The sequence below is a fragment of the Tamandua tetradactyla genome, chromosome 10 (assembly GCF_023851605.1).
Source record: "Tamandua tetradactyla isolate mTamTet1 chromosome 10, mTamTet1.pri, whole genome shotgun sequence".
NCBI lineage: Eukaryota > Metazoa > Chordata > Mammalia > Pilosa > Myrmecophagidae > Tamandua > Tamandua tetradactyla.
The window spans coordinates 11021037-11041099 of NC_135336.1; the positions used below are offsets into that span (position 1 = coordinate 11021037).

Below are 20063 nucleotides of genomic sequence, written 5' to 3' on the forward strand. Positions count from 1 at the left end.
AGTTTACTCCACCTACCCCCCACCCTGTGGTAAGAAGAAAAGGTTAAACCCATCCTATGAGGTCAGAGAGATCAGTTTGAATTGTATGCATGAGGTTCTTGAAAGTTAGATTCTGAAGCTTGATACTAGCTAGATTAGATCTGTTCTGGAAGCCATGGAGTAGAGCCAAGGCTAGGTTATAAGGCCTTCCAGACCTAAAAGGAAGAGCATGAGAAAATCTCCAGTTTCCAGAGACCAAATTAATCCTGGAATTCTTGCCATTCTGTTGCTGGCCCTGGACCTCATTAAAAGACAGCTTTTTCTGCAGGGCATGGCTGTCTTCTTTGGCAAATTTTCAGAAGTTTTGGCCTATTTAAAAGGCAGTCCTATTACTTAGAAGATCCGTAGGTGTTTAGGTGAATTATTTATGGCCTGAAATCCTGTACATTCACTTTCCAAAAGAGTCATGAAATATAGATGAGGCCTGAATTTTGCCTCAATGCATAAACCATGCTCAGCATACTTAATAATGATCTTCTCCTTTGGAGTCTTTTGGCATCCTCTGTATTTTTAAAACTTCGTGGCCCAGGCATAGCTCAAGGTGAGGCAAGTGTCCATGGGAAGTAGTAGCTTCCTTGTGGAATGGTTGTTGATTCTTTCATCATTAGGGTACACCTTAACTGAGTTTTCAGTATAAGTGTACTGGTTATGATCATTATTTGAAATTCTTAAAATAATCCAGCAAGGAGATATATTTTAATTTTACTAGGGAAGAAATTTAGACCATGGTAAATTAATTTTAATTTATTAAAATTACATGGTAGACAGATTTGTCTGTTTGCAAACCTGAAAGTGGCCTTCAATTTAATTCTTCCAATAGCCCTGAGATTCTCAAATTTAATACACCTCAGAATTACCTGGAGGCCTTTGTATAATGCAAATGGCTGGGCACCACACCCCAGAGTTTATGATTCTGTTAATCTGGGCTTGAAGTGTGTGTGTGTGTGTGGGGGGGGTGGTACAAGAATTTGCTTTTCTAGCAAGTTATCAGCTGATGCTGATGTTACTGAACCAGGGGACATACATACTTTGAGAGCTACTTCCCTAGACCATTTGAAGATCTTGGAAACACTCATCTACTGTTGTTATGCTTTAGAAAATTATATTGCTTTATACCTTGTATAGTACATCAACATCTTTTATATTGTCATATATATATGAGTAATGCAGAGATAGTTCTAGGTCATGTTACTACATTTTTATTTTTGAGGGGCTTTCTTCTTTAACAAAAATATTTTTTAGCTCAAATGGAATGTGTGAAATTCAATAATTTGATTTTATTTACCTAGGAATACAGGACAGAACTTTGCTTGGGACTAGGTGAAATAATTTATACTCTGAAATTTCTGCAGCAGGTCTGGATTCAAACTTAATGTGTTTTTCTTTTCTTTTGAAAACTGAAATTTAACTCCTGGGTATAATTTTTCTGCTTGAGAATACTGAGAACAGCATTACACTATTTTCTGATGATACTTATTGCCAAATTCTGCCTCTCTAAAACTGAGAAATTAGGAATCAAGGGATGATTATGGTTGCTGAATCATTATATAGATGTTCCTTCTTGTTTTCTTATACTAGAAAGTATAGATGGAGAGAAATACCTGAAATCTTTGAACTGTAATCCAACTGCGTTGAATTCTGAGAAGGATTGTTTAGCCTTTATCTTGTGCCCTTGTGATTGTAAAAACCTTGTAATTGACCCTCATTTTTACCCATTTTATCTGATTTTTCAACTTCAGAGTCTTGTGATCACTAAAGACAGCCCCTTATGTTTATTAATGAAGGGCATTGGGTCAGCCCAGAACTAACCCAAAGCTGGATCTAACCAAATTGGGCCCTGCTGACATGGGCAGTATCATAGAGCTAACCTTTAAATATCATGCCCATCATCATATTAAGGCCACCATTTTCTTACCTCCATTCTGTGATTAAGCATGTAATCTATCTCTGCATGCTCACTAATTAGATCACCTCTAATTATATCATCTGGGGCCATTGCGCTCATTATCCTAAAACTTGCTCATCTTTTGATACTATAAAACTATCAGAATTACAGGGCCAATATACCATCTGATCTGCTTTGCACCTAGCAATAAACTTTTTCTCTCTTTGAAGCCCAGGGGTCTCAAGAACTGGTCATTTGTGCACATCAGGCAAAAGAATCCACTGCCTTTATCAAATAAAAATTTGTTGACCTATGTGGGATACTGCCTGAGACTCTGGAGCCCCAGCAGAACAAGTAAACATGGTAAATGAGCCTTTTGTAGCCTCCAGACATTCTTCAGTCCAGAGGCTTAGCCATTGGGTTTTTCTGTGTTCTGCTGGCATGCCAGACTTTTGGCACCTTAAAAAGCATCAGTAAAAAAAAATGAAACCATTTCCAGTTCCAAGTCTAGACATCTGACTGGGTGAGTGAGTCACCAAGGTGTAAAAGTGGATTCGAGTCCCCTAGACCTAGGCTGGTTCTTGCTTGCAAAACAATCTCCCTTGCTTTGACCTCTATACCTTCTGTTTTCTGGATACCATACTGTGTGGGGTTTGAGGCCATGACCTGAATTTGTCTGAGTATACTCCTAGAAAATAAGTCATTCAACAATTAGTTGAAATTTAATGAAATTAAGTATGCCTGTGCTACTGTTAATTGGTGTGGTACGTAGGTCTAGTAAGTGTTTATCACTTGTTGAATTGTTAATTGGTGTGTTTGGCCTAGTTAGTAATGGGTGTGTTACTTAAATATATAGTAAGTGTTAAATGTCTTTAAATTTGTTAGTTGGTGTCTTACTGTATTTGTGTTGCTCAAGTGTTCCTAATTGGTTACTAATTATGGAAATTCTTTAAAATAGGAACTTTTGGACTGTGTTGAAAAAATGGAAAGAGTTTAGTTATGAGTCTATGAGAAAAAAGTTTATTTCTATAACACAATCTGTCCTCAGTATGATTTAGAATCAGGGAAGAAATGGCCTGAGAATGACTATAAATTGTTCTGCAAATGGGCAGAAATGAGATAGGATAATGTATAGTCAATCCTTTGTTTGTCACTCTCACAAGTATTTTTGTGTTCCTTTTTCTTCTGACTTTCTATTTTGTGTCTGCCTCCCTGTTCAATGTATATTTTCATACCTCTGGATGGTAATAGCAAATTAACAAAAAATTTTAAAGAGCTCTATTTTTATTGTTTAAAAATGAATAGGTACATATCTATGTATAATATACATAGATATATATACTAGTAGTCCTGAAATCCCAGAAGGAAAAAACCCTCTAGGCAGCAGGGTTTAAAGTCTTAGTTTTGGTAAATACACTAAACAAAACTGAACATTAGAAAGGAAATGCCCCTGGAATTTCCTTAAAGCAGCAGAAGGCTGCCAGAAGGCTGCATCTGAAAAAAGCAAAGAAAGGCCTTTTCCGATTGTCTGGGTCACAGCTTTAAGTGAAATACATCGAATAATTAAGGAAATAATTAAAGGAAGGGCACAAGTAAATCCTACTGCTCTCATTTAAAACTTTTAAAACCTAGTTCAACAAGCCAGACCTCATTCTTTTCTATCTAAACTATCCCTGCCCTGCCCCAGGGACTAAACACCTACATCAGTTATGGGGAAGGGCTGGGTGCAGAAACATGGGGGAGGTTTGGTTTAAAATTGTTTTTTCACAGGGCCTGGAGATTAAAAATGGTAAGCAAGGAAAAAATGCTGCAGAATAGGTCATGTTTGCTAAAATTATTTTCTCACTAATACCTTTGCAATGGTAATTGTAATAAACAAATCCTTATTAAAATATAAAGAGCCTTGGGATAGGAGTAATTGAATAAGATCTAATTGCCAAATGTCAGTGAGTAAATTAAAAGGTCCTTGAAATTTTCCTGGATTTATGGCTTGGGATAAATTAAACAATTCCAGTATGTTACTTTTTTAAAATTTTATTTCTTATTGATATATATTGTATATTCACATACCATATGGGATAGGGGGATGGAGCAAGCTGATGTTCTGGAGAAGCTGGCCCCTCTGTGTTTCAGGACTTATCTGGTTCTGGGAGCTATATGGAGGTTGTAGTTTTCTGGGAAGTTACCCTAGTGCATGGAACCTTTGTAGAATCTTATATATTGTCCTAGGTGTTCTTTAGGATTGACAGGAATGGTTTTGGTTGGGGGTTGGCAAGTTATAGTAGGTACAATGTCTAACTGAAGCTTGCGTAAGAGTGACCTCCAGAGTAACTTCTCAACTCTATTTGAACTCTTTTAGCCACGGATACCTTATTTGCTACAATTCTTTTCCCCCTTTTGGTCAGGATGGCATTGTTGATCCCATGGTGCCAGGGCCACACGCATCCCTGAGAGTCATCTCTCTTACTGCCAGGGAAACTTTTACCCCTGGAGATAGTCTTTTAAGGTTGTTTGTAATTTTAAGATATTATGAAAACAAAGAATTTTTTTTTTAGCCTCCAATAGGAGGAATTTAATGGTGAATTTTTTGTGTGTGTGCAAATGTTGGGACTTTGCATTTTGTATTAATATTTTCCTCTCACATAGTTTACATCAATTTATAATATTGATGAATTTTTGAATTGTGCAAATGCAATTTTATTCTGCTTGTTCTCCCTAAATTTATATAAACTTTCTGATAAAATAAGCTATTTTTATAAGTACAATCTCAAAATTACATTTATATAATATAATAAAATGAGAATATGCTGATGTTCCAAATATATACTATTTTAAAAATCAGTTAAGTTTAATAAGAAATATAAATAAGATTTTTTTACAGCCTTACCAATACAGATTACCTGGATTTCAAATAATCTGGCTTTTTAGTTACTTTGCTATTTGTTACCTCAGTAAGTTAGAAGAATTTGAATTTTCAGTGAGTTTGTTACTGTCAGTCTATTTTTCTTAGTTAGTGCTGAAATAGGGAAGACATAATTCTTAGCCTCAAAGAGTTTATATTCTAGTAAGAATATACTTGTAACAGGGCATACTATAAGACAGTAGTATAAAAGAATAAAAATGCTGGATGAATTTAAAAAGCAGATAAATAAAGAATGACTTAAGAATAACTCATAGAAGAGATAACACTTGTATGATGACCTTTAAATAAGGAAGTAGCATTTGAATAAATAGAACTCTGAACTAGATTTTTGAAGCTATAACTCAATTTTTGTCAACTAAAATATTCCTGGTATTATTTAATACTTAAGAATAGTGTTGAAAAATTTGCGTTCTTTCTGGATATAAATCCTTTAATTATTAAAAGTTGATTCTGTTTCAAACTTGGGCTCTTCTGACCTTTGAAGGTAGTACTAGATTGGACTGAAAAATTTTAGACATATTGTAACCATTTGTGTGCTATAAGTATTAAAGTATATAAATGCCTCACTGTGTGCCAAATGGAAGCATAAATCTCTTTCTTTTTGCATTATTTTGTACTATCTCTGTCTCATTTCCCCTTCATGAATACTGTTGTTGGAGGAAGTATGCATGTTCAAAAAGCTGTGTGAATTTATCAAATTTATTTCTGGGTATATGCAGCCTGGATAAATAAAAACTATGGGTGGGATGGATAATATTTTAATTATTTTCCATACTAAGGTGATCATATGTTCTGATTAAAGTGAATTTTGTTTGTATCTGACTACAAGCCTGGAATGGATATGCAACATTATAGGAGGTTTATAAAAGTGAATTATGTAAGGGGTATGGTATGTATGAGATTTTTCTCTTTATTTCCTTTTCTGGAGTTATGCAAATGTTCTAAAAAATGATCATGGCGGTAAATATACTACCATGTGATGATATTGTGAGCCATTGATTGTACACCATGTATGGAATGTTTGTATGTTAAGAATGTTTGTGTTTGTATGTTGTTTTGGCTTGTCAATTAAAAAAATAAAAAAATAAAATTAAGAAAAAAAAAAAAGAGGGAACCATTTGGGAAAAGCTTTAGAGCCCCCACAGTCAGAGACCTTTGGAGATGAAGAAGGAAAACATCCCCAGGGGAACTTCATGAAACAAGAAGCCAAGAGAAAGCTAGCAGATGTCACCATATGCCCTCCCAGCTGACAGAGAAACCCCAAACTTCACGGCTTTTCTTGAGTGAAGGTAACCTCTTGTTGTTGCCTTAATTTGGGCATTTTCACAGCCTTAGAGCTGTTAACTTTCAACTTAATAAATTCCCCTTTTTGAAAGCCATTCTATTTCCAGTATGTGGCATTCCAGCAGCTTGCAAACTAGAACAATCACTAAGAGCCTGATGCTTCCTAATACTTCTGGAGATCATGGTAATATTGATCAATGTGGTGAGGGATTTTGTTATTGCATAAAGAAATATGTCAATATTTGACCAATGCAGGATGCTAAAAATCATGCATGTGTTAAAAAAAAAAATCCATTAAAAGCACAAGCTATACCTATGAACTTTAATGTAAAAAATAAAGTGAATTCTGAATGTCATGGTCAATGCTGACCAGAAGTTGATAAGCATGTTTTTAATTTTATTAAAAATAGAGCTTTTGTGTCAAATCATGTATTCATACAAAACAAAAGTTTACTTTGCTCTCTATTAAAATAATGTAGATTGTTAGTCTGCTGTTAAAGAAAAGTTATAAAAAGTTTTCTTAACCATCTAAGTACTCTGAGTAGAAGACAAAGATTGTATATCAGAATAATATTCTTGTTAATGTTTATTTACCTTATCATTCTTTATTTCAGAAAACAAATCTCACTTTTAAAGAAAAACTGTTACAAAGGATTTGTTTATTCACCTTATAGAAATAAGATGCTAAAATACTTTAACATATTACATAGGAGGTATTTGGTAAGTATTACAATAATTAAAAGCCATTTTCTATATTTTTGTTAGCTAAATTTGGATGGATAAATGTTATTCATATATTTAGAGATTGTATAAAAATTCCCAAAGACTTGGTAATACTCTCACTGTATCTGTATTATGCTAGACTGTGTTATGATGTTGTTAGTCATGGTTTAGTTACTCTTAGGAAAGGCTATAGATCATGTAAACACCCAAATTTATTTGTCAATCACACTGCTTTGCTCTAATCCTTCTCTAAAAGTATATGTGGCCAACTATAGGTCAGAGCTTCATCCACAGCAAGGAGAGACTTTTACAGAGAGGCAGGACAAATATGTATATATGATATTTCTTCTGTTATTTTAACGTGATTCTAGTAAATGTGTAAAGGTGAAACGGCAAAACCTCTGCTATAGTTTGCCAATATGACAACTGTCAAATGCTTTTATTTCTGAAAGTAGCTTCACTTAAATTTCAAACTCTTACTTACATCAGTCACCTTTACTCTTGAACTTTAACTGTTGTTTCTAAATTCTGAGATACTTTGCTCTTTGTATAGCCTGGTAGTTCCCTGGAACTTTAAGTATCTGCATGACACTTAAGACTCAGATTTAGTTCTCCAGCTCTGCAAGTCGGCATTACTTTATACAGCAGCTGTTTAAACAACTGAAAAAGAAATCAAACTCTGATTAGAGATGTGAAAGAAGCTGATCCTGTTAAACTACAGATAAATCAGAATATAGGGTAAAAGATAATACTGTCCGTGACTTAAAAATTTTACTTTTGTATGAGACCAAAAGAACAGATGTTTATTTTGTCCAAAATTTGAATCTTCTGTAGCACATTATCTAACTTAACCTGTTTATTCAGATTGATTATTTAAGTAACCTAATTCAGCTTTACATGATGTGGAAAGTAGACTGAAAAAACAAGAATTTTAATATTCTGTACAAGTAACGTTAATGTTATACCTGATGTATTTCAGAGTATTTTGGGCAAAAAAGAAAAGAAAAGTATTTGCAAGGTCCCTTGAGGGACTAGAGAAAAAGTAGGACTATTAAACTTCCCCACTTGGCTGATTCTTGATATTTTCGTAAGCAATAGGGCTTCCAATTTAACAATCCAAGACTTCAATCTTGAGCCTTGTTCTTATGAAACTTATTTTTGTAATGGCAAAGCTGAGCCTACTACTTATAATTAATGCTTAAGAGTCATCCCCAGAGAACCTCTTTTGTTGCTAAACATGTGATCTCTCTGTAAGCAAACTCTGATCTCCCCTCACCCACATGGGACATGACTTCCAGGAGTGTCAGTCTCTCTGACAACATGGTATATGACTCTCAGGGATAAGCCTGGCCCTGGCAGTGTAGGACAGGGTTCCCAGGGATGAGCCCAGCCCTGGCATTGTGGGATTAGTTGACCAAAAGAGGGAAAAGAAATAGCGTTTCAATGGCTAAGAGATGTCAAATTGAGTTGAGAGGTCATTCTCGAGGTTACTCTTATGCAGGTTTCAGCCAGATATTGCAGACTGCCACAGTATGGCAGGCCCCAACCAATGCTGTTCTTGGAAACCCTAAAAGATATCCTTTTAAGTTTGTTTTTCAGAGATTTAAAGTTTCCAGATTAATCCAATGCCAGATAACTCTGACACCCAGAAGTACCTGTCTCTCAAAGAGCAGCAACTAGTTTCATCCTCTGCCCCATAATGTCAAAAATGCCCCTTTTATCAGCATGAAGAAATTAGAAGAGTCATCACCCAGATATCCCTCAAGATTAAGAGATAATTATCAAATGAGAGGGAGTAGTTGTAACCGAGAAATTAGGAATTAAGTGATGATTGTGATTGCTGGATCATTATATAAATATTCCTTCTTGCTTTCTGGCATATTGGGCTAGACAGAGAGAAATACCTGAAATCTTTGAACTGTCATTGATCTTTGAGAAGGATTGTATACCTTTTATCTTGTGCCCTAGTAACCTTGTGACTGAACCTCACTTATAGCCATTTTATCCAGTTTTTTGACTTTTAGTGTCTTGTGATCACTAAAGACAGCCCCTAATATTTATTAATGAAGGACCTTGGGTCAGCCCAGAACCAACTCACCACAATTCCGAAGTTATTTTTATAACCAAAGCTGGATCTAACCAAAATGGGCCCCTCTGACATGTGCAGTATCTTACACATTAACCTGTAAGTTGCCTATACCTCATTATAATACTAAAAATCATGACTATCATCATATTAAGGCCACTATTTTCTTACATACATTCTGTGCTAAGCATGTAATCAATCTGCACATGCTCATAATTATATCACCTCTAATTACATCATCTGAGCACATTACATTGTGCTCATTATCCTAAACCCTGCCCCTCTTTTGATACTACAGAACTATCAGAATTACTGCAGTTCAGGGAGACAGAATTTGGGGCCTGTTCTAGTTTGAAAGCTGCCAGAATGTGATATACCAGAAACAAAACATCTTTTAAAAGGGGGATTTTATTAAGTTGCAAGTTTACAGTTGTATGGCCATTAAAATGTCCAAATTAAGGCACCAACAAGGCCAGTGAAGTTCGGGGTTTCTCTCTCAGCTGGGAGGGCACATACGATGTCTGCTAGCTTTCTCTCCAGGCTTCTTGTTTCATGAAACTCCCCCAAGGGTGTTTTCCTTCTTCATCCCCAAAGGTTTCTGGCTACGTGGGCTCTGTTGGTTCTGGTGGCTCGTTTCAAATGGTTCCCTCTGAAAGGGATCCAGTAAGCAATCCCACCTTGAATGGGTAGAGACACACCTCCATGGAAACTATCTAATCAAAAGTTACCACCCACAATTGTGTGGGCCACATCACAATGGAAACAATCAAAAAGATGTTACCTACAATACTGAATGAGAATTAGGTAACCTGGTAACCTGGCTTTTCTGGGGTACATAGTACATTGAAACCGGTACAGGGCCTATATGCCACCCAACAATAAACCTTTTCTCTCTTTGAAACCCCAGTCTCTCAGGAATTGGTCATTTGAGCACATCAGACAAAATAATCCACTGCCTTTGTCTGGCAACATCTCTGCTCAATATCTATGTGATTGCACCTAAGGTCTCCCCTCCACAAACATCTAATTTTTCATTTGTCAAATCATAGTGATGTTTCTGTGAGGATCAGATTAGATAAGAGATGTGAAAACATTCTTCTAAAAATATGAAAAGGTATCATTGTACATTTAAAAGGCTAAAATGAACAGGGGTCTCTCTATTTGCTGGGATGGGTCTGGCCTTAGAAACATCAACGTAATGAACTAACAGTTATGTCCAAATCCTCTCAGAAGAATAAGAAAGCTCAACTTTATACCATCCCTGTGATATGTATGTTGCCCTATTTCTAGAGATCTCACCTGTCCTTGGTTACTTTTTTGTTTTAATGATCAGGCTTTTAATACAGCTTAATTATATAAAATACTATACACTTAAAAGATCTGGAAAACTAGAGCTTCAAGTTATGTTTTAAAAAAAAGCCATTATGCTTAATTGAAAACCCAAGTTTAGAGTACAAAACTGCAGCAAGGGCCATGGTCTCCAGGTCCCCAAGTCCTTCATGCAGAGCTGCAGCCACAACCAGATGTCGATGGGGCCTGTGGTGATGATGCAAGTATCTGGCCTGGATAGCCTGCATTTGGGCCTGCACTTGGGTCTTGAACTGGAACAGGCAGCAGAATATAAAGAACCAGCTGACACGGGGTGCATGGGTGGCTCAGTGGTAGGACGCTCACCTTCTATGCGGGTGACCTAGGTTTGATTCCCAGACCACGCACCCCACAAAAAAAGAAAGAAAGAAATAAGGAAAAAAAAAAAAAAAGAACCAGTTAACATAAAAGATTAACCTCTAGGTGTTGGTACTTTCTGGGATCTGTGTTGGGTTCTTGTAGGTTTATTTGTTAAACGCTCTCCACCACAGAACAGGTCTGGCCTTAAACAGCTTGGTCTAATGATGGTGATTTCTCTCACTCTCTCATGTATTACAACCTTTTATTTCACTGTGTGCTGCAGGGGAGTCATTTAGCAGACCTTCTCTCACCATTCCTGATCTACCCCTAGTGTAGATCTCACATGTCAGTCCCTTGAAATATTCAGGAAAATCGGCATATTCATTTCCACAGGAAAATACTTTAATCTCTTTCTCCTGCATGTGTTGTTTTTTTTTTAATTGACAAACCAAAGCAACATACAAACGACCATTTTAGCATACAAACATTCCATTTTTGATGTATAATCAATGGCTCACAATATCATCACACATCACCATGATCACTTTTTAGAACATTTACATCACTCCAGAAAAAGACAAAAAAAGAAAAAAACTCATGCATACCAAGCCCCTTACCCCTCCCTCTCATTGACCATGAGTATTTCCATCTACCCAATATATTTTAACCTTTGTTCCCCCTATTTTTTTCCTATACCCCTTACCACTCCCTTTCATTGATCACTAGTATTTCAATCTACTCAATTTATTTTAACATTTGTTCCCTCATTATTTATTTTTATCTATAGTTTTTCCTCCTCTGCCCATACCGTAGATAAAAGGAGCATCAGACACAAGGTTTTCACAATAACACAATCACATTGCAAATCTATATCATTATATATTCATCTTCAAGAAACATGGCTACTGGAACACAGCTCTACAGTTTCAGGCATTTCCCTTGATCCTCTCTAATACACTTTAAACTATAAAAGGGTTATCTATATAAAGCATAAGAATAACCTCCAGGATAACCTCTTGACTCTGTTTGAAATCTCTCAGCCACCTACACTTTATTGTGTCTCATTTGTCTCTTCCCCCTTTCAGTCAAGAAGGTTTTCTCAATCCCTTGATGCTGAGTCCCAGCTCCTTCTAGGATTTCTGTCCCATGTTGCCAGGGAGGTTTACACCCCTGGGAGTCATGTCCCATGTAGAAAGCGGGGAAGGGCCATGAGTTTGCTTGCTGTGTTGGCTGAGAGAGTGATAGGCCAACAAAAGAGGTTCTCTGGGGGTGACTCTTAGGATTAATTTTAAGTAGGCTTAGCCTATCCTTTGCAGGGATACTTTTCATATGAACAAACCCCAAGATTGAGGGCTTGTTCCCCACTGCTTGTGAAAATATCAGGAATTCTCCAAATGGGGAAGTTGAATTTTCCCCCTTTCTCGCCATTCCCCCAAGGGGATTTCCTGCATGTTTTCTTGAAGCTTCTTGAACTCATTTATGTCTCCTCTCCAAACCAGCATGAAATGTTGTAGATTATATTTATGCCTAACAGCCTGCAGGAAAAGCACTTGGAAAGTAGTGTCATTCACAGTACAGCCACAACCCAAGAAAAGAAATGACTTGTTTTCATATAGTTTCTAAATTTCTCTCATGACTTCCATGTTCCTGAGCACATTCTGATATCCAGCTAGATGACAGACAATGTCACGAGGTTGACATAAACTCTGTGGATATATAACACACTCAGCTTCCACTTCTCCTGAGCCCATTCTAAGACAGGATAGAATTTCTGGATGAGATCATAGGCAACATGGACAAGGTTCTTGTCTTCATGGAGACATTTCTGAAATTTCTTGCTCGCCTTATCTTCCAGAAGATCAAAATCAATGGCAGCATCCAGTAAGGCCTGGATCAACCCTTTCCAAGATTTCAAGGCAGGAACTTGAGATGCCACTACAGCAGTGATGCCTGTGCCAATCACCAACATAGGTTCTTGAGGCTTCTTTGTTTTCAAGCTGGGAAGCAGCTTCCTGGGCTTTTTGGTGTGAGGTGCACCATCACTGAAGACTCCCAAAATATAGGAGGTCTAGGTCCCCGTAGAAGCCGTTCAATTTTGATTCTCCTCCAAATGCCACCACTCCAGGTGCAGCTACTGGCCTGTGCAGGCACACTTCCTTGGTTACTTTTAATAGGTTTTTGTTACTTCTGCTGATAGCACTCAATGGGATTTTGATATGATTGGGCTTATTGGCATCTATACTGGCTTGAAATTGTTATGTACCCCAGAAAAGCCATGCTCTTCTAATCCAATCTTGTGGGGACAGACCTGTTGTTGGGGGGGACCTTTTGATTAGATTGTTTTCATGGAGATGTGACCCCACCCATTCAAGCTGGGTCTTAATTAGTTTACTGGATTCCTTAAGAGTTCATGGAGAAAGGAGAGTTCAGAGCTGATACAGAGAGCAGAGAGATGAAACCAGATACAGAAATTTGTAGATGCTTGGAGAGAGACTCTCAGAGAGGAAGGCACTGGAACCAGGAGCTGAAAGTAATGAAACCTGGGGGCAAAGAGCCAGCTGACACTGCCACATGCCTTCTCATGTGACAGAGAAACCAGACATGATCGGCCTTTCTAGAGTGAAGGTATCCTTTTGCTGGTGACTCAATTTGGACATTTTCATGGCCTTAGGATTATAACTTGTAACTTAATAAATCCCTTTTGTAAAAACCAATCTGTTCTAGTTTGCTAGCTGCTGGAATGCAACACACCAGAGATGGATTGGCTTTTAATACAAGGGGATTTGTTTTGTTGGTTCTTCAGAGGAAAGGCAGCTAACTTTCCACTGAGGTTCTTTCTTACGTGGAAGGCACAAGATGGTCTCTGCTGGTCTTCTCTCCAGGCCCCTGGGTTCCAACAACTTTCCCTGGGGTGACTTCTTTCTGCATCTCCAAAGGCCTGGGCTGAGCTGCTAGTGCTGAGATGAGGAATGCCGAGCAGCTTAGGCTGTGCTACGTTGCGTTCTCTCATTTAAGCACCAGCCAATTAAGTCAAACGTCTCTCATTGCAGCAGACACGCCTCCTAGCCAACTGCAGATATAATTAGCAACAGATGAGGTTCACGTACCATTGGCTTATGTCCGCAGCAACAAGACTAGGTATGCTCAGCTGGACAAGTTGACAACTGACTCTAACTATCACACCATCTATTTCTGGTATATTGCATTCTGGCAACATTAGCAAATAGAAACAGCATCCTTAGAACAACTCCTTTATTATTAACAATTCAAAGACTTATGTTTATCCATAAAACTATATCTCAAGTACCTTAGTGGGCTACCTATTAGTGCTATTTATTTCCTTCATTCTAAAAGTCTTTTAAGTGCCATGTTGTTTTCTGGAGCTAAAAAATTTAACATTTAAAATAGCATTGCCTTTATCCCCAAGGATACATTAAAATGATGGTGTTCAGTTTTCATTTAATGCTTCATTAAATGAAAGTGTGAGTAGCTGAAAGGTGCCTTTTTGAGGAGAATCAGAAATGATTGTTAATGAAGAAAACCCCTGAATTCAGAAACTCACCATTTATCCTGTATTTTTTTTCAGAAAATACCTAACTTATCCATAAAATTTTTATGAACAAGCAAATTTTAAAAGCTGAAACAGAAAATAATGCAGCAGCTCTCAAAGTAAAGATAAGATTGTTCCTTTGCTGGCCTACTTTCTAGTGGGAAACTCGCATAAAATTGCTGTCCTTTCACTTCCTCTTTTCTGAGTGATTGATGTCTTGGAAATTTTGTTTTGCTTTGGGTAACTTCAAAGAATAAATCTTCTGCTCACTGGATTCAACAAGTTTGTGTCTGTACTATTTTCTAGCTCCAAAAGGCAAGGATGCTATCATCGGCTTGTTTTGAATCTTTTCATCATACCCATTCATTGGTCATTATAGAAAATGGCAAAGTATGTACTGAATGGAATTTATTTGAAAATCTTTTTTTTACTGTACAGTCAGAATCCTGTTGGGGAAAAAAGAAAACACATTTGTTATTTAAAATAGAGTAAATTTGATGCGGGGCATTGTTAAACAGATGTTGAAGAGCTGAAAGAGCAAAAAAGGAACACTGTGGTGCTCTAGAGTAATAGTTACAGCAGTGGAAAGAGACAGGGATACAGAAGATAAAGGACACAGTGCAACTAGTTTAGCGAACACAGAAAGAAGCTGCAGGCTTGACCAACTGTTCCTTCCAGAGCTGCTTACAGGGTAGGAAATGCGGGGCAGAAAGGAAGTCCTTTCTCCTCTCCTCCTGCTTTCTAGTATCTCTCTAGTGTTGCCTATTGACAGAACTTCACAGTCTGCAAGCTGGCATGGGAAATAGAGTTTGCTGTGTCTGAGCCCCAGCATTGCAGAATTCAGAATGAATTTGGAAGTGAGACAGAATGGATCAGCACAATTACAGTAATTTTGAATACAAAAAGAGTACTTTTTCAGTTTACTTTGATAGAAGAAAAACTTTTCCTGCAATTTGGGACCTCACAGCTTTATTGAGCTATTTATGAATTGGGCAAAATCCCATTCAGAAAGTAGAAGAGAGCTCATCAAGCGAGTAGAAAGAAGAAGCACATATACAGTGAATGGGGAAGCAAGTGAGGAAATGTTCTAACCCACTGATCTTAAGTTTCCATTTTACTTAGGGGGTTCTTACAGAGTAGGGAACAGGTGGTTGCTTAGGAATGAGGAAGTTAGCTGGTCAGAACTGATAAAGTTCTAGCTGTATTTAAATTTGGTCTTCTGGGTGAGTTGGGTATTTACAGGAATTAGAAACTTGCTTAGATTTTATTGTTTTGCGGTAAGGGTGCCTCCACATTAGGCCCACTAGATTTTATTTATCAACTTTCTCCCTATTAATGTACTATCTTTGTCGCATAGTCCCATAAATTAACTATATCATGGAATCTGAAATGGCAATTTAAGTACTAATTTTCAACTCTATAAATTCTTCACTTTCTGTTTCATTAATTTCTGTCTGTCCATCTGTCTCTGTACCTTTGATAGAGCTTATTCTAATTCAACATAGTATATGTTGAATTTAAATGTTTTTACATACATATATAAGGTAATTTGGATTATAGGATTTTAGAACTTAAAACCCATATGAAAATGCAACTGCACAGTAATAATTTAGGAAACAATTTCAAACTCATTAAAACAGTTTAAAGAGAACCACAGTACATACCAAATTGTTTTTTCTGTAAAGAAAAAGAATTTGAGAACAAAAAATAACAAAATTTTAGAGTTGGAAGGAAGTTTAGATCACTTTTAACTAATGAACATTAAATTTCTAAAGTTATATCAAAATAATAGTGTATTCTTTCCTTAAAGATTTTAAAGCTGGACTGAGACAGTAATGAAAAAAATAGGATAAATTTACTCTTGATGAACATGACTTCATTAACACAGTTTTCTTGAATTTTATGAATTAGAAATGTTTCAGATGAATGGATAAGTAAAAGGACCTCAAAGATTAATGAGAATGGACTAGATTGAGATGTTAATTCAGCTTGTTAAAAAAGAGTTATAATTAGAAACCATGCTAACCTAAAGGCAAAAATGATTATTTTCTGCATAATCTGCTTTGAGGTATGCTTGTCTATATACTTAGGGGAAAATATTTTATTTTTTCAGTTGAAGAAATTGTCAAATGTTTTTTTATAACAGTGCGGCAAGATGTATAAATGGGTTAGTTTAACAAACGGTTATTGAGGGCCTGCTCTGATGTAATATATCTGGGACCTTTCTTATGTATATACAAGAACTAAGAGAAAGCACAGAGCTAGAAACTAGGGACTAGGCTCAAATTTGTCCTCTGTAAAATAAGGAAGAAAAACCAGATGAACTTTTGTAGCACTAAGACTCTAGTGTTACTATTCTTATTGAAGCTAATAAAAACTGCCCTGAAAACAAGAAAATTGATTTGCTTTCTGAACAGCGCCCCCCAGTTTAAACATTGTCATGGCACCTGTACCCTTCACCACAACCTACCATTCTAAGTCATGTTGCAACATTTGCATTTTTCCAAATATATATTTTTGTCTGTGTCTTTGCTCCTGCATTTCTTTTAGTATGAAATACTCTTTCCTTTTTTCCCTTTCCTTTTGAAATCTAACCTATCTTCAAACCCATCTGTTAACCTAAAAGATTTTAACCTAAAAGATAGGTTAAACTCCATGAGTTTTATAAACTTCTCCCACACTCATTTAGCTTTAATCAACAACTTCTTCTTTACTCCTAGACAATCTGTGCTATTATTTTCTATGTCTCCTTCACAAAGAGTTCCTTACTTTAGGCTGTATATGTCTCTGATGAGTGCAACAATGGATTAAAATGGATGAAAGCCCTATACTCTTTTCCCCAGAAAATTATACATAGTTACGTGCAAAGAATACTTCATAGCTAAAAGAGCTAGATATTATAAAAGGTGGCTTATTTTAGGTATCTAATACACCATTTTTTCCCTTGAAAGTGAATTACCTGATGTTCCCTTCCCTCTGCTACCCTTCCCTTCCTCTCTCCTCTTCCTTTTCTTTCTCTTCCCTTTTCTTTACTTTATTCCCCACTATCCCCCTTTCTCCATTTTTTTCAGCTTATTTACTGTAATGGTTATTTCTATGTTTTCTTCAGAATCTAAAACTTTTGGTATTCTTTTCTTGGAATGGAAGCCTATTTCACAAGGCACATATAATTGAACCCATAAATTGATATATTTACCCTGATAAGTGTTGTTGAAGAAAACCTATATTACTCTATGTGATGGTTAAGTTCATTTGTCAACCTGTCCACAAAATGATGCCCAGTTATTTAGTCAAACAAGTATGGCCCTGATTGTTACTCTGAGGACATTTTGTGGACTTAAATCATGAATAAGTTGATTGCATTTTTGGCTGATCACATCTACAATCAACTGAGGAGATTGCTTTCAGCAATAAGAGAAGTCTCATCCAATCAGTTCAAGACTTGAAAAGGAGAGGTGGTAGTTTCATCAGTCAGAAGAAAGAATTTTCATCGCTATGTCAGTCAGCCAACTTCTCCAGGGGAATTCATCAAAAACCTTCATTGTAGTTCCCAGCTTGCAGCCTACCTTATGGAATTGGCACTCATGCAACTCTACAGTTTTGTGAGACAATTTTATAAAATCTCATAAATCTGCTGTTGGCTCTGTTTCTTTAGAGGATCCTGACTAATGCATTCTAACTATAAAATGATATCTTCATCAACATTGCAGAATTATGTAGAAGAGAATAAAACTGGACTTGTCCAAAGACATGAGATCAATTTCAAGATCTACCTGCTAATATGTAGAAGACTTCTCAAAACAATGTAATAATCCTGATCCTATCTACTCATCTGTAAAATAAGTATTAAAATACTTATATGGCTGTGAAAATCAAATGAAATATATGTGGACATATTTTATGAACTGTACAAGTTGTGGAGGTTTAAAAAATCATAAGTGAGTACAAACACGTAGAATGTAAAATTGTATATAAATGTAAGCATCAAATTTCTCCGAGAATATGAAATATTTCAGGTAAATTAAAAATACTTAATACTTGAGTCAGGAAACTTATCCAAAAGCTATCTTGTATCTTATCTAAATACTTATCTTGTATATGACCTCATTTTTTAAAAACAGAAACTGAGCTTTAAACTTAATTTGCATTATATACACTGAATTGATACTAGTGAAGATAACTATATTTAATGCAGTAGTAGAAGAAATAATCTTACTGCAGGCACATTAGTGTCATCTTTTACCATCTCTTGACCCAGCCTCTGTGTTAGATGTTGTGCTATCAGGTTCATGGAACTATTAAATTTATTTTCTTGGTACTTTTCTTGTGACTTGGTGGTTTTGCTCTCCCAAGAATGGTTAAGCCCTGGTTGATATTTACTAACTTAGATCTCTACTTTATGAAGGGAACCTGAAGGTTTCATAGCAGGTAAATTGTGATCCCTGGGATGTTTACTTGACAGGAAAGCCTCCTGCTGAAAGTGATGACATACAAACTTCTTCCATGTTACCCATTAAACTCTGATACAAGAGCTTCATCATGAGTGAGTACCCCATAGAATTACTTCTCTTTTGATTTTTGTCTTAAGAGCCTAAATGGACTTTAAAATTACAGAAAAGCCCTTAGAGGCTACATATTAAATTATGTGTATCTCTTGTTCCCAATAAAGAAATGACACATACTTTCTTTATAAAGTTCCCACATCTCTTGACTTTTATATGCTGTATGATCTTGAGTAAGCTTTTTTTTTTGTCTCAATTTCTTCTTCTAAAATCTGAACAGGTGGGACTATGTTATTTTTAATACCCTTTGTAGCCTCAAAGATGCCTTTGATTATTTACAATAATGTTTTAAAGAGACCCTGTGTAATGTTTCCCTTTTAAAAAGTATTTGAATTAAAATCTCAAAAATGTCAGTGGTATAACTTGTGCTTATACAAGAATTTTCCATCTGCATGTTCCAGTGACATGTGCCTAGTAACACTGACAGTCTTACCCATTCACAGAAGCATTTTTAATCATTGAGTTTTCCTAATGCACTCTAAAACAGTATTTTGTATTTCCACAGAATGAGAAACTTTTGCACATGTATGTTTGTATGCGGGCCCATATGTAAAATTATGAATAAGGATGTTAAGGTCTACAATTGGAAAGATCAACTTACAGATTCTTGATTTATACACTTTTCTATTCATCTATACAAAACAAAATATTTGCAAGTTTAAATTAGACCACATGCTTTGATCATGGACTAAACACAAGGCTGTTTGTGGAGTGAGTTGCTACCTGGTGAGTTGTGGGAACACAGGCCCAGGCACAGCAGAAACTTTCAGCAAATTTTACTTACATGGCACAAAAATTCCAAAAGAGCAGGGGAAGAAATCCTGTCATGGCTGGTCTCCCAGGGTGACCAACACTGCTCAGGTCAGTGTTGGTAGATGGCAGTTCTGCATGTCCCACTTTGTGCTGGAGAAGAGAGGCAATCTGTACCGTCTGAGTGTGGTTTTTATCCAACTGGGGGGAGGACTGGACCCTGCCACTGAGAATTCCTGCCTTCATTAGCTTCTGGGGCTGCTTGTTCCCAGTTTCCAGGTTTAAGATCTGTTCAGACCTTTTCATTAGATTCAGCATCTCCCACAGGTTTTGAAATGGAAACAGACAAATATCTTCGCAGTAAAAGTGGAGGCAGGGGTTAGGTGAGGTCTGAGAGATGGCTTCTGTGTGTGTGTCTGAGTCCCCTAGCAGAGTGTTGGTAGGAGGGTTAGTAGTGTTTGAATTTACTCATTCAACATTGTTGGAGTAAATTGTATGTGTCAGCCACTGCAAAAGACCATGGGGCTAGAAAGAAGATATGCTCCATGCCCTCAAGAAACATAGAATCTTCCAGACTAGGGACCATACAGGTA

The 20063-nt window shown here is 36.6% G+C and overlaps 1 pseudogene; it reads right to left on the reverse strand.

The window, feature by feature from the left end:
• Positions 1–10853: 10853 nt before the first annotated feature.
• LOC143648916 (protein FAM118B-like) lies at positions 10854–19788 on the reverse strand (annotated as a pseudogene).
• Between the last annotated feature and the right edge of the window lie 275 nt (positions 19789–20063).